A 6,575-nucleotide genomic window follows, 5' to 3' on the forward strand; every position below is an offset into this window, starting at 1 on the left:
ACACCATCTTGGTCCCAGTCAGAACAATGGCACCCCAGCATAGGAGTGCCTTCTTTATACCAGGCACTGTGCTAGGGGCTACAAAGAAAAAAAATCAAACAGTTCCTGCCCTCAAGGAGTTTATTCTCCACAATGACTGTTTCAAAACATTCCTTTTTTCTTCAAGCCCCCAATTCTGTTCTATCCCCCTCTTTTGGCAGATGACCTTATATCCTACTTTATTTAACTAAAAAGATTGTGGCCATTATGTAGATGAGCTCCCTCATCAACCCTGTGCCATATCTCAAAATATTTTCTTATTTTTACCCATCTTCTCCTTCCTCAAAGTTTTAGAGAAAGGCATGACCTTCTCCTTGCCAAGACTAATCATCTACTTGTGCCCTTAAACACATTCCTTTACAATTCCTTCTAGATTTTTTTTTGTGGACTGGGCCAGATTAAATCATTCTGCTAGTAATCTAGGTCTGATATTGGGATGAAATAAGATACTCATAGATCATTCAACAGTTAAAGAAAGAAAGTTTACTTAGCCACTGCATAGAAGAAATACTCAGTAAGGATATAGCACTCATCTTAGGTAGTGTCTGGTCAGCTGGGCAGGATGTGTGTAACAACAATGCTGCTTGCTGCTACTGTGGCTGTGTAAGACTAACAACACCAGCACACAGGAAGGGCTGCTAGCACAAGTTCTTTGATCTGCTTTTCTAAGGAAAGCAACTTTAAGGGGTTTACGATCTCACTTTAATCAAACATATATATATATATATATACATATATACATATATATACATACATATATATCATTCACTTAGTTCAGGGGGAAAAGTTAGCACCTTGAACTTCAGAGCAAACATAACAGAAATTACAGAGAAAATATAAACAGAACAAATAACACAAATCAACAGACAGACTTCTAGCTATCTGACTAAAGCTATACATACAGAGTTACCAGAGAGAAAAGAACCAACATTTGGGTTTTCAAAACTGGGGTGTTCTTTAATGGCTACCCAGAGTCTCCACACCAACACTCTTACAATGAGTGAGCCCCAAACAAAATGTTAACCTCAGAGTATATATGCACTTCTTCATGGTCAGAGTGCTTCACACCTCTCCAGGTCTTCATACCTCTTGAGGGTTTCACACCTCTCATGACTTAACTAGCAAAAGGGTGTGGGCCTTCCTACAAACAATGGCAAGATTGATCAAAGGCACTTGGTTGCCCCAGTGCTGAGAAGCACTCCAAAATAAAAGAAAACAAAAAGTCCCACTTTGCTTGCCCTTACAATGTGTTGACTTCTTCCCCCATCACTTTGGGACATCTGCCAAATCTGAAAAGCCCCAATTACACATTGTGTGAGCATCTCTCTGCCCTAAGGTGACTAGAATTCATGAGGACATGGACTGAAGCCACCAGGAAGTTGCTTCGATTGCCAGGGCCCCCTTGGGCCCATCAAGTTTGAGTATAACTTCCTTGTCTTTTAAGGCAAGAACTAGCATAACCTATACGTCAGGATGAGGAATAGCCCTGGTAGAAATTGATCCAATCACAAATTTAATCCATCAATAATATTCCTTCTCTCTCACTGTCAAACCTTCCCAAGGGAAGTAGTCTTTGCAACAAGCTTCTCTGATAAAGGTCTCAATTCTAAAATATGCAAGGAACCAAGCCAAATTTCTAAGAATAAGAGCCATTCCCCAATTGATAAATGGTCAAAGGATATGACTAGATAGTTTTCAGAGGACGAAATCAAAGTCAGTATATGAAAAAATGTTTTAAATCACTAATAATTAGGTAAATACAAATTAAAACATCAGATTGGCTAAGATAAAAAAAATAACAAATGCTGGAGGGGAAGTGGGAAAATAGGTACACTAATGCACTTTGGTGGAGCTGTGAACTAGTCCAACTACTCTGGAAAGCAACTTGGAATTATGCCCCCCCCAAAGCTATTAAACTGGGCATACCCTTTGACCCAGCTATGCTACTGCTAGGTATATACCCTAAAGAAATCAAAGAAAGAGGAAAGGGACCCATATGTACAAAAATATTTGTGGTAGCTCTTTTTGTGGTGGCAAAGAATTGGAAACTGAGGGAATGCCCACCAATTGGAGAATGACTGAACAAGTCATGATGTAAGAAAGTGATGGAATACTACGGTGCTGTAAGAAATGATGAAGGGGATGGTTTTGAAAAAGCCTGTGAAGACTTGTATGAATTAATGCAAAATGAAGCGTTCAGAGCTAGGATTATAATGTGTACAGTGATAGCAATATTGTAAAGATAATCAGCTGTGAAAGACTTAGAAACTCTGAGCGCTACAATTCCAAAGGACAGGTGATGAAACATTCTATCCATTTCCAGACAGAGAACTGACTGACTTAGAGTGCAGATTGATGAATATTTTTCCACTCTCTTTCTTGCTCTGCCCTAACCCATGGAATTAATGTGGAAATTTGTTTTGCATGGCTTCATTTTTATAATGGATCTTATATTTCCTGCCTTCTTGAAGGATTAGGGAGAGGATAGAGAAAGAAGAGAATTTGGAACTGAAAAATCAATCAAGCAATTAACCAATCACCTAGGCATGGTGCTAGGATCCGGGAACCAAAAAGAGACAAAAAATAGTCCCTGTCCTCGAGGAGCTTACGATCTAATGAGGGAGATAACATGCAAACAAATATATAGCAAGCAAGCTATATACAAGATAAATAGGAAATCATTTTTTTTGAGGGGGGAAGGCAGGACAATTGGGATTAAGTGACTTCCCCAAGGCCACACAGCTAGTAAGTGTGTCAAGTGCCTGAGTCCACATCAGGTCCTCCTGACTCCAGGGCTGGTGCTCTACTCACTGTGCCTCGTAGCTGCCCCTTAAACAGGAAATAATTAAGAGAAAGAAGGCACTGGAATTAAGAGGAAGGCTTTGTGGGATTTTGGTTAGGACTTAAAGGAAGCCAGAGAGGTCTGTAGTCAGAGCAGATGAAGGAGAGCATTCCAGGTATGGGGGACAGCTAGAAAAAATGCCCAGAGCTGAGGTGAGCGTCTTATTTGTAGAATATTCAGGAGCTCAGTGAATTAAAAAATTAAAAAAAAAACAACCAAACCAGAAATTCTCTATTGTCTCCCTTCCATCTGACTACAGAAATGCTCTAGCCTTTCCTGGATCTTGCTACTAACCTCAGACTATCCCCTTATTTCTCTTCTCACTCTCATGGCCAAACTAAGAAGTCTACACTTACTTCTACTTTCTTAACAGCCACTCACTCCTTGTATTCTGAAATCTGTTTTCTATTCCCTTTACTTCACTGAAATTGCTCTCCCCAAGTTCACGAATGACCTCCTAATTGCCAAATTCAACGACTTTTTCTCAGTACTCAGCCTCCTTCACTCCAATGTAGCAGCCATAGATGATGTCTAACCCTTGACCAGTTCTTCCTTGATTCTACTCTCTTGGCTTGCAAGTTATTGTTTTTTTCTCCTATCTGTTGAATTTCTCTTTCTCTACTATCACCTTTAGCTTCTCATCTAGATTTTGTTAATAATAACAGTTAATATTTACATAGTGTTTAATATAAAGGCAGCTGGTGGCACAGTGGATAGAGTGCCAGGCCTAGAGTCAGGAGGCCCTGAGTTTGAATCCAGCCTCAGATACTTACTAGCTGTGTGACCCTGGGCAAGTCACTTAACTCTGTTTGCCTCAGTTTCCTCATCTGTAAAATGAGCTGGAGAAGGAAGTAGCAAACCACTCCAGTATTGGGATGGAGAGGCTGATATAGTTCAAAGGACCGGGTCTCTCAATTACTCCCTTACTCTAGCTCAACAGCTCTCAAAGTGTGGTCTGGGGGTCCCTGAGATCTTTTCAGGGGGTCTTCAAGGTTAAAATTATTTTCATGATAATACCAAGACATTGTAATGTCTAATTCTGTGAATATCAATAGACATTGCCCACATAAACAAAGACTCTTGGAAGTCCTTAATAATTTTTGAGAGTATGAAGTTGTCCTGGGACCAAAAATTTTGAGAACTACTGTTCTAATCCATTCACTTGAGTTAGGTTAGTCTAATCTCATCTGGGCTGAGCTGGGCTATGCTAAAAATCTAGCAGTAGGGGCTGCTTAGATCAGGGCTTCCCAGATTCTTTCAGTACTGTGTTGAGAGCAAAAGATCGCATAGACAGCTTCTTCCCTAGCATCTCATTTTGGTTTCTACAATCCTTCCCTGGAAATTAGGGTTGCTTTTCAGGATGAACCATCAATGTGATGATATCTTGTGGGGTGGGGGGAATTTTTTGTGAATTTTTTGATTGATAAATCTGGTTGAATAAATCTGATTTTTTGAAGTGATGGAAGAAACCTCAATTCAATTCGACAAACGTTTATTCTACTTTCACTGAGATACTGCTGATTATGTAAGAAAGAAAGAGAGAGAAAAGGGGGGAGAGAGAAAGAGAGAGAATGAGAAAGAGTGAATAAGAGAGAAAGAATGAGAGAGAATGAGAAAGAGAGAGAGAGAGAGAGAGAGAGAGAGAGAGAGAGAGAGAGAGAGAGAGAATATCAGCTGGTAGGACTAGAGGACTAGAAAAGGTATTAGGCATAATGAGGCATCTGAATTGTGCTTTGAGGAGGAGAGAGGAGGGGGTTTCTTACTGAATCTCCTTCCCTCCCACCCCAACATACAGCCACAGTTAACGTAGTCAGAGAAGTTGTAGAATATAATCACAAGGTGGTAATGAAGTGTTAAACAGGCTGTAGAGATGTTTCTACACCTAATCCCTTAAAGAGATGTGAAATATTGTACCTCTTTGAGTCAAGAAAGGAACCCAAGATTGGCTGAGAAAACAAATTGAAGCCAGGGGTTCTATGAAAATTCACATTTTCTTTTCACTTCTTTGGGCAGAGAAAGGAGAGCTATTTAGTTAGTTGAGTGAGCCTGTAGCAATATGTAGAAATGGAATACCCAGAAACTCCTCTATGGCAGTGAAGGAATTTCCCAGTAGGCTGTGAGCAAACAGGGGGATTGGGTTTTCTTTTGTCAGGGGTGTTCTAGGGGCAGAGATGCCATTCTTTTCTAGGCAGACAGACCCTAGACAGGGCCCTGGGCCAAGTTTGGCTTGGGGAACTTTAATTAAGGATGTTGCGACAGATTAAGTGTCCCTCAGTCTGTGCCGAGTAGATTTATTTTATTTGCACTTCTAATTAATTTGCCATGGATTTTGGAGTTTGTGTATTCATTCCCTTTGTATATTCTTTCTGTATATCATCTTTCTACAGTTGCTTTGCATTTATACATTCGTTTGTCAATAAATGCTTTGAAGAATACATTTGTGGTCTGGAATACAGACAGGGAAGAAGGAAACATTTTCTAGAGATGGCGGCAGAAGCAGAGTAGAGGGGAAAGGTCATTTTACACTGGGTAGGGCAGATCTATGAATTCAGGGAGCCAAGCAGGCTCTTAGGCAGGCTGAGGAGGCTCAGTGTTGGGCATTGGGACTCAGTGTTGAGGGAGGTTTAGAAAGTAGTGAAAAATTAAAGCCTAGTACCAATGAGAATGGGTTCTAGAGATCAGTTCCCAGACTAGAAGTTTGTGCCCCACGAAGTAGAGTCCCAAGGCTCAAGCCTTCACAGAAGGAGTTAAATATTATAAATCAAGTCTCCAAGGATGACAAAAGATGGGAATAGTCAATATTGCAAGTGTTGTGGAATGGCAGGCACACTAACCAACTGGGTTTTAAAATAATTAATTTAATTTAATTTATTTGTTTTTAAAAACTTTTATTGATGCCTTTTGTTTTTATGCCAGTCTTTTCATAATATACCTCCCTAACATTGAGCCCTCTCTTATAACAAAGAAATATGGTTAAACAAAAGAGACAATAAGGTACTTGTACCTGACAACATACATAATATTCTGCACCTACAGTTGCACGCTGATACACTATTGATGCTGCTATGTGTTGTTCCAACCATTCTGAAAAGCAATTTGGAATTTGATCACATAAATGACCAAAAAGTTCATATCCTTTGAACTGATCAGTCAGTCAATAAGCACTTATTAAGCACCTACTATGTGCCATACACTGTGCTAAATGCTCATGGTGCTCATGGTCTAATGGAGAAGATAAGACGCAAACAGCTATGTACAAATGAGCAATGTACAGGGTACATAGAATGTGATTAACAGAGAGAAGGCACTGGAATTAAGAGGGGTTAGGAAAGGCTTTGCGCAGAAAATAGGATTTTAGTTGGGATTTGAAGGAAGCCAGGAAAGCCAGGAAGTAGATATGAGGAGGGGTAGTGTTCCAGGCATGAGAAAAGCCAGAGAAAATGCCCAGAGGCAAGAGATCAAATGTCTTTTTCATAGAATAGCAAAGTGGCCAGTGTCATTAGATTGAAGAGTATATGTGTGTGGGGAAGGGAGGCTGTAAAGTGTAAGAAAACTGGAAATGTAGGGTGGGAGGTGTTATGTAGGTTATGAAGGACTTTGAATGTTAAACTGAGGATTTTGCATTTGATCTTGGAGGCAATAAGAAGCCACTGGAGTTTATTGAGTATGGGAGTGACATGGTTGCACCTGAGCT

Source organism: Trichosurus vulpecula, chromosome 4 (assembly GCF_011100635.1).
Source record: "Trichosurus vulpecula isolate mTriVul1 chromosome 4, mTriVul1.pri, whole genome shotgun sequence".
NCBI lineage: Eukaryota > Metazoa > Chordata > Mammalia > Diprotodontia > Phalangeridae > Trichosurus > Trichosurus vulpecula.